This window comes from Schistocerca nitens, chromosome 2 (assembly GCF_023898315.1).
Source record: "Schistocerca nitens isolate TAMUIC-IGC-003100 chromosome 2, iqSchNite1.1, whole genome shotgun sequence".
NCBI lineage: Eukaryota > Metazoa > Arthropoda > Insecta > Orthoptera > Acrididae > Schistocerca > Schistocerca nitens.
Window position 1 is genome coordinate 292,853,677 of NC_064615.1, and position 13,459 is coordinate 292,867,135.

A 13,459-nucleotide genomic window follows, 5' to 3' on the forward strand; every position below is an offset into this window, starting at 1 on the left:
TTGGTCAGTTAAGCTCGTAGCCGCATTACGTGACGTTAGGTGTGTTCCATATATCGAGCGTTACCTCGTTCCGATCGCTGTGTATGGGTATGCGATTAATCTTTCACTATGTTTCCCTAGAAACGGGGTGCGGTAAGCCGTCTACGAATTGAGTGAGGATATACAAAAGGGCACGTAATCTACGAAACATTTTTGTTCTACATAGTTATCCTGCTGCCTGTTATTTAAAAGTAGACAGTAATTACAGCAAAACTGAAACTGTCAGTGTTGAAACCAGGTTTTATTCGAAAATTGCTGATTTGTAACGTGAAACTCAAGGATGTTGCAGCAAAAATAAAATAAAAACAATACAGATTTATCATGTAGCGCTAGAAAACGCAATTTCCTCATAAAAAGGTAAAATTAAAAAAGAGACGCATATCAAACATTGTTTCAATACTTCGACGAGCTTATATAAAACATGTTTGTGTTTTTCACAGACTTTAAAACTTATCAGTAATAACAGGAAACTCTTACCTTTCATCATGATGGTGAAAGTTCTACTGAGTAGAGAATAGTGACAAAAATTATATAGATTCTTTATGTTTGTGCATGTGAACCGTACTTGCATCAGAAGTAATTGCTTTGGTTACATAGAAGCGCATAAGTTACGCGATCAACTCATTTTTATTTCTTATAAAATGCAATTTATATTTTGGAAGCCTATAAGATACTCAGTGCAGTAACAGCAAACGATATGCTGTTTTAATTATGTGCAAAACAAACAAACAAATAAACAAAAAACAAAGAGAAGCCGTCGAATCCAGTTCCTCTCTCACACATCCATTTATGTTTCTTTCCCTACCAATGCTAGCAGTACTACTGATAATCCTACCATTCACTACGCAGTTTATGCACTGGACCAAAACGACCGAACTGTAGTTTTGGTAGAGCGCAGCTTTGCTTGCTACAGTGATATCGATCAGGCTCGAGCATTTTGGCGGCTGTGGCAGATGACCTATCTACGTCATTGTATTAACGACGTATGATGTACAAGGTGTCCATAAAGTCCTGCTAGCATTTAACTATTAGAGACAGAGAATCGTGATTTGTTGTGAAACGTTAAACAGTTTTTAATTTTTTTTACTTTTTCCTTTGTTACAGATCTGACATAGAGTGCATTAAAATGAATATTATCATATAAATTACGTGTTTCCACGGACGTTTCATGGTGCTGTGACGCACGCTCTGTCAGACATCATTCTGATCTCGTAAATGTTGGTCAACAACACGAGTGTGACTTTACAAGTTTTTTACGAACGCACCCTACATTGTCCTATTGAGATGTGACATTAGTATTGTCTTAAAATTTATCGTTTGCTACAACTAAAAACAATGGCAGCTCAGAAATTGTAGGAGTAGATCCGTTGCAATGAGAGCTACGAGAAACAGGGTAGTGGAGGGTTGGAAACTTCATGCGAAAGTTTGCATTGGATGAGTTTTAACGATTTCCGTGAAGATGTCACTCAGTAACAATGCCTCTAACCATTTGGTTCAGCTTTGGGTAATCAGCCACCTTCAGGGCCTCGAACATTTCTTAAGTAATAGAAATCGGTATGTTGTCCTCGACGGCGAGTGTTCATCAGAGACAAGGATATCGTGAGGAGTGCCCCAGGGAAGTGTGATAGGACCGATGTTGTTCTCTACATGCATAATTGGTCTGACGGATTGGGTGAGCAACAATTTGCGACTGTTTGCTAACGATGCCGTAGTGAACGAGAAGGTGACGTTGTTGAGCGACTGTAGGAGGACACAGGATGACTCAAAAAAGATTTCTATTTGGCATAATGAATGGCTGCTTTCTCTAAATGTAGAAAAATCTAAATTAATGCAGATGAGTAGGAAAAAGAGTTCTCTACCGTTCGAATACAGTATTAGAGGTCTGTTACTTGGCACAGTCACCCAGATTAAATATCTAGGCGTAGCGTTGCAGAGCGATATGTAGTGGTACAAGCATTAACAGTGGTGGAAGCGGAAGCCAATCTTCGGCTTTGATTTATTGCGAGAATTCTAGGAAAGTGTACCTCATCTATAGGCGACTGGAGAAAAAGCGCACGTGACTCCTACATATGACAGGCGTAAAAGAACGGACAATTAGAGACCAATATCCTTAACATCGGTTTGCTGCATAATTCTAGAGCATATCCTGTGGTCGAATGTAATAAATTTCCTAGAAACCGAAAAGCTCATGTCCATGGATGAAACATCGCTCGTGCGAAACCCAGCTTGCTCTTTTCTCACATGATACACCGCGAATTATGGATAAAGGGCAACAGGCAGATTCCATAATTCTAGATTTCCGAAAAGCAGACTGTTAACGAAGGTACGTGCATACGGAATAGGCTCGCAGATATCTGTCTGGCTCGAAGACTTCTTAATTATTAGAACCCGGTATGTTTCCCTCGACGGCGAGTGTTCACCGGAGACGTGGGTAACATCGGGAGTGCGCCAAACTGCGATACGACTGTTACTACATTAATGATCTGGCGGACAGGGTGGGCAGAAATCAGCGGCTGTTCGTTCGTGTTGCTATGTTGTACAGGAAGGTGTCGGAGATAAGTGACTTGTGGTTGATACAAGATGACCTAGACAAAATTTCTAGTTGGCGTGATGAATGCCAGATGTCTCTTATTGTAGAAAAATGTGATTTAATTCAGATGAGTAGGGAAAACAAACTCGTAATGTTCGGATACAGCATTAATAGTGTCCCGCTTGACACAGTCACGTTGTTTAAATACCTGGGCGTTATGTTGCGAAGCGATATGAACGAGCATGTGAAGAGTGTGGTAGGAGAGACGAACGGTCGACTTCAGTTTACTGGGAGAACTTTTGAAAGGTGTGCTTCATCTGTAATGGAGACCGCATGTACGACGCTAGTGCGACTTATTCTTGAGTACTGCACGAATGTTTGGGATCCGCACCAGGTCGGATTGAAAGAAGACATCGAAGCAACTCAGAGGCGGGCTGCTAGATTTGTTGCCAGTAGGTTCGATCAGCGTGCGAGTGTTACGGGCATGCTTCGGAAACTCAAATGCGAGTCCCTGGATGGAAGAAGACATTCGTTTCGAAGAACACTACTGAGAAAATTTAGATAACCGACATCTGAAGCTGCCTGCAGAACAATCCTACTGCCGACAACATACATTTTGCGCAGGGACCACGAAAATAAGATACGAGAAATTAGCGCTCAAATGGAAGAATATAGACAGTCGCTTTTTCCTCGCTCTGTCTGCGAATGGAACAGAAAAGGAAACGACTACTGTTCGTAGAGGGTACCCTCCGCCAGGCACCGTACGGTGGCTTGAGGAGTATGTATGTGGATGTAGATGTATGAAGCAGATCGCATATAGAGCACTAGTGCGACCTCTTCTTGAGTACTGCTCGAGTGTTTGGAATCCCCACGAGGTCGGATTAAATGAAGATTTCGTGTCGCTAGGTTTGCTATCGGTAGGTTCGATCAACACGCAAGCATTTCGGAGATGGTTCGGCAACTCAGGCGAGAATTCCTGTAGGGAAGACGACTTTCTTTTCACGAAATGCTGTCGAGGAAACTTAGAGAACTAGCATTTGCGGCTGACTGCCCACCAAAGCACATTTCTTGTAAGGAGCATAATAAAAAAAGATAGGAGAAATTAAGGTTCTTACGGAGGCTTGTAGACAATTGGTTTTTCCCTCGCTCTATTTGCGAGAGGAACAGAAAAGGAAATTGCTACTACTACTACTACTAGTAGAGGACCTTCCGTCTTGCCCTATATGAAGGCTTGCGGGGTATGTATTTAGAAATGTGTAGAAAATATTTTTACAATGGGTTTCAAGACTTCATCGCGGTTGTGCTTCCGTCAGCGATGAACCAGAAAGATCTGTTCGCGATGGATTCCGCGCAAACTGACCAAAGCTCAAAAACGATGATGGAAAGATATGTCGAGGAAATGCAAAAGCCGTATACAACGTCTAAAGTTGAGACACAACTTTTATAGATTCATAAGAGCCGGAAACCAAGCAGCAGCAAACTGTTAGGGCACTGCAAGATGAGCCTAAACCAACAGATGTGGATCCTTCGCGAAGTACTTCTATGAAGATGATCACTTGTCTATTTACTTAATGTCGTGACGATTGCTTTAGAGGATCCTGAATCGTATACAACATTTTGTTTGTCAAAAGTCACTGATGACGCTAGGAAAGCCAACTGAAAACGCAGCATTATTAATCACAGTAATGCCAGGTGTCAGGTGTCTGGCGGAAGGTGTTCTGGCTGATCCCCCATTCCCGTTCCACTTGCGAATGGTGCGTACGAAGAATGATTGTCGCTAATCCTCTGTAGTAGCACTAATTTCTCGAATTTTCACGTAAGACCAAAATCTCTTAGAGGTTTTAGTCAGATTGTTTGGCACAATTTTATGTTCAAAGTCATTTAACGCTTCTCTCATTGGTCTCCTTACGCTTATTTTCGCTTCGCTCAGCTTTTGCATGTCAACTAGGTTTTAGACTTCTCTTCAATCTGTGATGAAGCTCTCTTTGTCAACGTAACAGTTTTCTAACACGGCTATTAAATCATCGTGGGTCTTTCCCATCCCTAAAGACCTTGCTCGAAACATACTTGTCTAAGGCATATTGAACGATGCTTTTCAACTTTTTCCATTTGTGCTCCACATTCACCCCCAGCACTGAATATTTAATACTGATTATTCAGATACTGTGAAATTCGTGTCCTGTCATTCTTGCTAAGCAAAAATATTCTCCTACCTTTCTTATATTCCTTGTTATACATGCCGTCACAGCCTTGTGATCACTGATACCTTACTCTGAGTTAAATGATTCGGGAAGTTCACGTCTGGTTCTTGCTATGGGGTCAAAGACGTTACCTTTTCGAGATGGTTCTCTAATTATCGAAGTAATTTTTGGGCAAGACATTCATAATAGCGTCACACGAACCCCTGTCTCTAGCACCAGTTTTGATAGCAAGACTATCCCAATCTACACCTGGCAAGGTTAGGTCACACCCTATAACAACAGGCATGATCAGGATACCTACTCACGAAATTGTACAAGTTCTCTCTGAAGGTCTCTACCTCTACATGTCCTGACGCTGGCAGTCTATAAAAGCTTTCGATTACCATTTTTGATTCACTATTGATGCTCAACTTCACATCGCGGGATATTGTTGAATTCTTTAATGCGATAAATACGCTGCTACGAGTACGTTAAGCAATTAATTATCTGACGCCCAAAAATATCGAATTAATATCTCATTGCCAGTATTCGGCTGGTTAAATACACGACGACTTCTTTTCGTTTCCTTACGTCAAACAAAATATGCAAGATAATGAAGCACCTGCCAGCGAAAGACAAAAGTCCCGGGTTCAAGTCCCGGCTAACCACACAGTTTTAATCTGCCAAGAAGTTTTAAAAGATACGACGAGAATGACTTTTATCACCTCAAGGACCTATCGAATACTTCCAATGTTCCTGAGACAGCAACATGAAGAGTGGAAAAATGTTTCCAGAAGTGGTTCCAACGAATGCAAAAGTGTGCAAATTTTAAATACGAATATTTTAAGAAATAATAAACTGATTTTTATCAAAAAAATTTTTCTTTCATTGTTTCTGTAAAATAAAGAAACTCGGCCATCAAATTAGTCTGCACATTTAAGTGCCTCTTTTTCGCTGTAATTTTACTAGACTAATACCGGTGGGATTTGGTGTATTGAGTGGGAGTGTCGAATGTGAAGTCGAATACATGTTCACCGCGAAAATAAAAGAATGTGGAAAGAGAGAAACCATTAGAAATGGATGCAGCTGCCCATCGGTGTTCACAATTTAAATTCGTTCAGAGGAATTCCCACTCACAATTCGTCCAAAAATGTCTCGTAGCGCACAAATTTGGAGGGAGTTTGCCCAACTCACAAATTACACACCCTGTCGTTCCATGAATTCTTAGCAGAATAACAAAACAAAATCGCAACACTGGATGTAGGTTGTATTCTTACACACCACTATCTAGGTAACAGCGACTGATGTGAACGTTATGTCTTTTATCTGTAGTCGTAAGTAAACCCATTTGCTGAATGCAGAAAACAAGGCGGGATTTTCTCAGTAATTATTTGCACTAAAAGATGAGCTTGAAACTTCACGCAGAAAATGGAAATTTCGAGCTGGCTGTAGTTGCAAGAATGAGTGAAAGCCGACTCCAGCATATTACACTTATTTTCACAAAATTAATGCGCGGTACACAGGAAAAAACGTACTGTGAAAAGTCTCTTATCATAAATTAAAAATAAGAAATGCTAGGATGCACTGCCTAAATTTTGATAAATAATCAGCATTGGCGGCCGAAGACTTCCGGCATAAGAAGTCAGCCTCATTCTACCAACGGCCTTGTCAAAGAGGGCGCAGGAGCGGATAGAGGTTCAGGGCACTCTCTTGTCCTAGGGGTGGGAAATTGCCCCTAAAGGCGGAAGAATCAGCAATGATCAACGACATGAGGATGCAGAAGGCAATGGAAACCACTGCATTAAAGACACGTAACGTGTATACACAGGACATGTGGCCTGTATTTGAAGAAGTGTCATGATGATCTCTCCATTGGAAAAAGATTCCGGAATAATCCCCCATTCGGATCTCCGGGAGGGGACTGATAAGGGGGAGATTACCATGAGAAAAAGATTGAATAATCAACGAAAGGATAACGTTCTACGAGTCGGGGCGTGGAATGTCAGAAGCTTGAACGTGGTAGGGAAACTAGAAAATCTGAAAAGGGAAATGCAAAGGCTCAATCTAGATATAGTAGGGGTCAGTGAAGTGAAGTGGAAGGAAGACAAGGATTTCTGGTCAGATGAGTATCGGGTAATATCAACAGCAGCAGAAAATGGTATAACAGGTGTAGGATTCGTTATGAATAGGAAGGTAGGGCAGAGGGTGTGTTTCTGTGAACAGTTCAGTGACCGGGTTGTTCTAATCAGAATCGACAGCAGACCAACACCGACAACGATAGTTCAGGTATACATGCCGATGTCGCAAGCTGAAGATGAACAGATAGAGAAAGTGTATGAGGATATTCAAAGGGTAATGCAGTATGTAAAGGGGGACGAAAATCTAATAGTCATGGCGACTGGAATGCAGTTGTAGGGGAAGGAGTAGAAGAAAAGGTTACAGGAGAATATGGGCTTGGGACAAGGAATGAAAGAGGAGAAAAACTAATTGAGTTCTGTAACAAGTTTCAGCTAGTAATAGCGAATACCCTGTTCAAGAGTCACAAGAGGAGGAGGTATACTTGGAAAAGACCGGGAGATACGGAAGATTTCAATTAGATTACATCATGGTCAGACAGAGATTCCGAAATCAGATAGTGGATTGTAAGGCGTACCCAGGAGCAGATATAGACTCAGATCACAATATAGTAGTGATGAAGAGTAGGCTGAAGTTCAAGACAGTCGGGAATAATCAATATGCAAAGAAGTGGGATACGGAAGTACTAAGGAATGATGAGATACGTTTGAAGTTCTCTAACGCTATAGATACAGCAATAAGGAATAGCGCAGTAGGCAGTACAGTTGAAGAGGAATGGACATCTCTAAAAAGGGCCATCACAGAAGTTGGGAAGGAAAACATAGGTACAAAGAAGGTAGCTGCGAAGAAACCATGGGTAACAGAAGAAATACTTCAGTTGATTGATGAAAGGAGGAAGTACAAACATGTCCCGGGAAAATCAGGAATACAGAAATACAAGTCGCTGAGGAATGAAATAAATAGGAAGTGCAGGGAAGCTAAGACGAAATGGCTGCAGGAAAGATGTGAAGACATCGGAAAAGATATGATTGTCGGAAGGACAGACTCAGCATACAGGAAAGTCAAAACAATCTTTGGTGACATTAAAAGCAACGGTGGTAACATTAAGAGTGCAACGGGAATTCCACTGTTAAATGCAGAGGAGAGAGCAGATAGGTGGAAAGAATACATTGAAAGCCTCTATGAGGGTGAGGATTTGTCTGCTGTGATAGAAGAAGAAACAGGAGTCGATTTAGAAGAGATGGGGGATCCAGTATTAGAATCGGAATTTAAAAGAACTTTGGAGGAGTTACGGTCAAATAAGGCAGAAGGGATAGATAACATTCCATCAGAATTTCTAAAATCATTGGGGGAAGTGGCAACAAAACGACTATTCACGTTGGTGTGTAGAATATATGAGTCTGGCGATATACCATCTGACTTTCGGAAAAGCATCATCCACACAATTCCGAAGACGGCAAGAGCTGACAAGTGCGAGAATTATCGCACAATCAGCTTAACAGCTCATGCATCGAAGCTGCTTACAAGAATAATATACAGAAGAATGGAAAAGAAAATTGAGAATGCGCTAGGTGACGATCAGTTTGGCTTTAGGAAAAGTAAAGGGACGAGAGAGGCAATTCTGACGTTACGGCTAATAATGGAAGCAAGGCTAAAGAAAAATCAAGACACTTTCATAGGATTTTTCGACCTGGAAAAAGCGTTCGACAATATAAAATGGTGCAAGCTGTTCGAGATTCTGAAAAAAGTAGGGGTAAGCTATAGGGCGAGACGGGTCATATACAATATGTACAACAACCAAGAGGGAATAATAAGAGTGGACGATCAAGAACGATGTGCTCATATTAAGAAGGGTGTAAGACAAGGCTGTAGCCTTTCGCCCCTACTATTCAATCTGTACATCGAGGAAGCAATGATGGAAATAAAAGAAACGTTCAGGAGTGGAATTAAAACGCAAGGTGAAAGGATATCAATGATACGATTCGCTGATGACATTGCTATCCTGAGTGAAAGTGAAGAAGAATTAAATGATCTGCTGAACGGAATGAACAGTCTAATGAGTACGCAGTATGGTTTGAGAGTAAATCGGAGAAAGACGAAGGTAATGAGAAGTAGTAGAAATGAGAACAGCGAGAAACTTAACATCAGGATTGATGGTCACGAAGTCAATGAAGTTAAGGAATTCTGCTACCTAGGCAGTAAAATAACCAATGACGGACGGAGCAAGAGGACATCAAAAGCAGACTCGCTATGGCAAAAAAGGCATTTCTGGCCAAGACAAGTCTACTAATATCAAATACCGGCCTTAATTTGAGGAAGACATTTCTGAGGATGTACGTCTGGAGTACAGCATTGTATGGTAGTGAAACATGGACTGTGGGAAAACCGGAACAGAAGAGTATCGAAGCATTTGAGATGTGGTGCTATAGACGAATGTTGAAAATTAGATGGACTGATAAGGTAAAGAATGAGGAGGTTCTACGCAGAATCGGAGAGGAAAGGAATATGTAGAAAACACTGATAAGGAGAAGGGACGGGATGATAGGTCATCTGCTAAGACATGAGGGAATGACTTCCATGGTACTAGAGGGAGCTGTAGAGGGCAAAAACTGTAGAGGAAGACAGAGATTGGAATACGTCAAGCAAATAATTGAGGACGTAGGTTGCAAGTGCTACTCTGAGATGAAGAGGTTAGCACAGGAAAGGAATTCGTGGCGGGCCGCATCAAACCAGTCAGTAGACTGTTGACAAAAAAAAAAAAAAAAAAAAAAAAAAACAAACAAAACAAAAAAAATGCAATGAGGGTCGTTTTGCAGAAATGATTAAAGACAGTGGAACAGAACACTAATTCCTTGTTAAAGTACTAATTAGTGCTCTAATAAACCATATTTTTCGACACTGATTTTACGTCAAGTAATTCGAGGAATGCTTTATGAAACAGAATCTGCGAGACAACAAAGTTGAAACATCCCTCATTGTATTTTCCACACAGATCACGGGGTCCCGGGTTCGATTCCGGCCGGGTCAGTGATTTTCTGCGGCCCGGGACTGGGTGTTTGGGCTGTTCTCATCATCTTATCATCATTCGGGAAGTGCTGAGATTGGATATGGAAAGATGTGGAACTTGTACGGGCGCTGATGACCACGAATTGAGCGCCCCACAAACCATCATCATCATCATCATCATCATTCACACGTGAAAACTCGAAAAATAAACAAAAGAGTTTTAGGATTTAAATCAGTTTCTATCTACATGATCAGGAAGACACCCATCCAGTTTAGACAAACTCTGCACTTCACGTTATTGCGCATTTAAAAAATGGTTCAAATGGCTCTGAGCACTGTGGGACTTAACTTCTGAGGTCATCAGTCCCCTAGAACTTAGAACTAGTTAAACGTAACTAACCTAAGGACATCACACACATTCATACCCGAGGCAGGATTCGAACCTGCGACCGCAGCGGTCGCGCGGCTCCAGACTGTAGCACCTAGAACCGCTCGACCACTCAGGCCGGCTATTGCGCATTTAAACAAGAATGGTTACACTGCAGTAGAATGACAGAAACGAAATTCTCTCAGCGATTTATGTTGTAAGAAAGGTTCAGATCTTTTCACAGATTGCAATGAGAAAAATGACTACTTAATCTGCTCGCAATGCAGGATGTAATGTTAATAAACTGGCATGATTATTAGAAGGTTACGACGCACGCGTGTGCGAAGGAAAACTGAAACAGGTATTCTTTTACTGAAAATGATAAACTCTTTGGGGTTGATCTATCGTATGTAATAAATAGAAGGTATTAACGTGTTGCGTCAAACTGACTTTTAGATTATTGGTTACAAAAAAATAAAATGTGAGAGTTGACAAAATAGTCTAAGATACGTTAACAATCATTTAACTTCCGAGAACACTCTTAGCCGTCTCCAGTTCGTGTATCATAAGTAACTGATCGAATCTATGTGCTGCATGAATCCGCCGAGGAAAGAAAATTTGATTGTAGTGAAAGCGCTTGTGTGTCAAACTGACGAGCACCGATTGACAGTTCCGCAACTGCAAGCGTACCAGTCAGAGAAATTCTCAGAGAAATAGCATGTTGTCACCATCTTGAAGAAAAATGACACTCTTGCGGTTAGGGCGTAGTCTATACTACGTCTCTTCGAAAATCTGACACTTCGAAGACAAACACCAACGATTCGAAAATTCTTCTAATACTTAGTAGCATGAAATTATTTCGGCTAATCTATTGCATTTAGTATGCCAAATCGACACTATCATCGAGAAACTGTGATATGAAAATACTTTGTCGTGACGAACGCGCTCGTCTGGCTGACAGACAACTAGTTGTTCGAGGCGCAAATCCACTCACGAGTGTTAGCGAAAATCTCTGAGGAATGCATTGTTGATACCACATTGGAGAAAAATGGATTTCTTACGGCTGGTGTATCGCCTGCACCCAGACAGAGCTTGCGTAACGTGTGATAAATTGAAGTTCTTGGTACATCGGACACTTCGAAAACACGCGTCAAGCTGAACAGATAAGTTGTCGGGTACGTAAGTGCATGAATGAAATTTTCTGATACGCTATCAGTGTGTAATGAACAAGCCATTGCTGCAACAGGGGAAATTGACCTCTCGAACGAAGAGCATCTGGATCTGTACTCAAAGAACAAAAGCGAAGTGTGTGGCAGAGGGTAATTTCTATCACAGCTTATGACGAGTATTTTTCAGGGATGCTCTTACACAGAGCGATCTGTTTTTATATAATTTTATCTGTACAATCTCTGCTTAATATTCCTAGTTTCCAACCTGGAATGCAGTTTTTTTTTATCTTTGTGAACAGCTTCTCTAGAGTTTTACAGTGACTTTCTTCGAGTGTAAGTTTGCAGTCAAGCGAGCTTGTGACTGTTCGTATCGCTCTTCTGTGTACAAGCTCGATGTCACCTGTTAATCCGATGTGATAAGGGTCCTATACACCCACCAAGTTTTAAATAAGGGCCATAAAAGTGTTTTGTATGTAATCTTTCTTGCAGACAAATTACAGTCTCCCAATATCTTACAAATGAATCGTAGCCTATAGTTTGTGGTTGTTGCGTTTCATACCTCTACACAGTGTTGCTTCCAAATGTTTACTCGAGATGGCATACTCTGGTTTTGAGTAATTAATTCCGTACCTGAAAACTGACACACTTTTACGTTTTTCGCGAAGACCCAACTTTGTATTTCTCTACATCAAGAGCAAGTTGTCAATGTTGGTATCGAGCTGATATTTTTTCAATAGGATACTGAAATTTGCCCGCGTAGGAAAGATTCGGGATTCCAGTCCCGAACCGGCCCGCAGTTTTAGTCTTCCAGGAAACTTGAAGACGACGCAACACACTGGATATTATTGCAATTTTACGGGATAGTGTTTCCTCAGAAATAAATGCATCATCTAACAAAAATCTGAGACTGCAACAAAAAGTATGCGCTCGGTTGTCGATGTGAACACGAAAAAGACTGGTCCTATTACCCATCCCTCGGGCACCACAGCTATTATAGACGATTATCTCTCCGGGAGAATATGCAACTTCTTGAACTGTCGGAAAAGTTTCGATCCAGCGGATGTCGCCAGCGCAACACTGGAGGAATGGTCACAGAAGAAGAACGTTGGCTGTAGTGTATGTCGGACAGTTACGAGAAAGCTGATACGTGTGAGTTTCGGCGTGCGGCGGCGACGTTGCAGCGGCGTGCCGAGAGGAGAGTAAACATTATAGCGGAGCTGTCACACGGCGCGTGTGTGGAGAGGCGGGGACACGCGTCGCACAGTACCTTGGCTCGGCGAGGCAGCAGCGGGTCAGCGGGCAGCTGGCTGGCGTCCGTATGGCAGCTGGTCTGCGCGCCGAGCACGTGACACGCGGCGACCTGGAACTGGAGGCGCTGGAGCCGTCCGGAGAGCACAGTCCGCAGCGCGCGGCGACCGGCCGTCCACTGGCCGCGGGCTGGCGCGGCCGCCGCCGCCACGCCGGCCCGGCCTGCCCCCACCACCTCCCCCACTCTCCCCCTCCCCCACTCTCTCTCTCTCTCGTTACTCTCTCCAGACACGCGCACTGGCCGCGCGGCCTCCGCTACCAGCGGCCGCAATTATCGCTGCCGGCACGGGACTGCGACCGCCACGGCGTCCGTGCGGCAGCGACTGGCCCCACAATTACGATAATCCAGTCGAGGCGAGGCGCCACTCTGCTTTCTTTTCCCCTCTGGCGTCTTTTCTCCGCCGCCTCAGGCGTCTTTCCTTCCTCCCATCCCAAAGACTGTACAATGACACCTTCTCCTGTACAAAAAAAAGGCACACTACTTCGTCTTGGATCGATCTGGCCAACTTTGACCAACCTAAGGCACTCAGCGGCTCTTTCTAATGAAATTTCTCGACTGTACGGAAGCTGCACTCAGTTCCTATAAACCACCTGCCCAGTATACCGTGACCCACCCGCACACTGGTAATCCTCGTCCACGGGAAACTGTCCCTGCGCCCAGCGTGTTGCGCTGTGCCACCCTGTCAGAACCATGTTGACGGCGCCGTGCAGCTCACCAGCAACGTAAACATACTACTGTAGACGGTGGTGGTTGATTTAAACTTTAAACGCTGGTTTTCTTTTA

General features: G+C 42.8%; 1 protein-coding gene across 1 annotated transcript in view; it reads right to left on the bottom strand.

The window, feature by feature from the left end:
* The window catches only part of LOC126236045 (BMP-binding endothelial regulator protein), a 748,120-nt gene extending 735,339 nt beyond the window's left edge, over positions 1-12,781 (bottom strand). Inside the window, exon 1 of the mRNA XM_049945081.1 lies at positions 12,635-12,781. The gene's annotated coding sequence lies outside the window, so the exon portion shown is untranslated. The remainder of the gene's footprint in view (positions 1-12,634) is intronic.
* Positions 12,782-13,459: the final 678 nt, after the last annotated feature.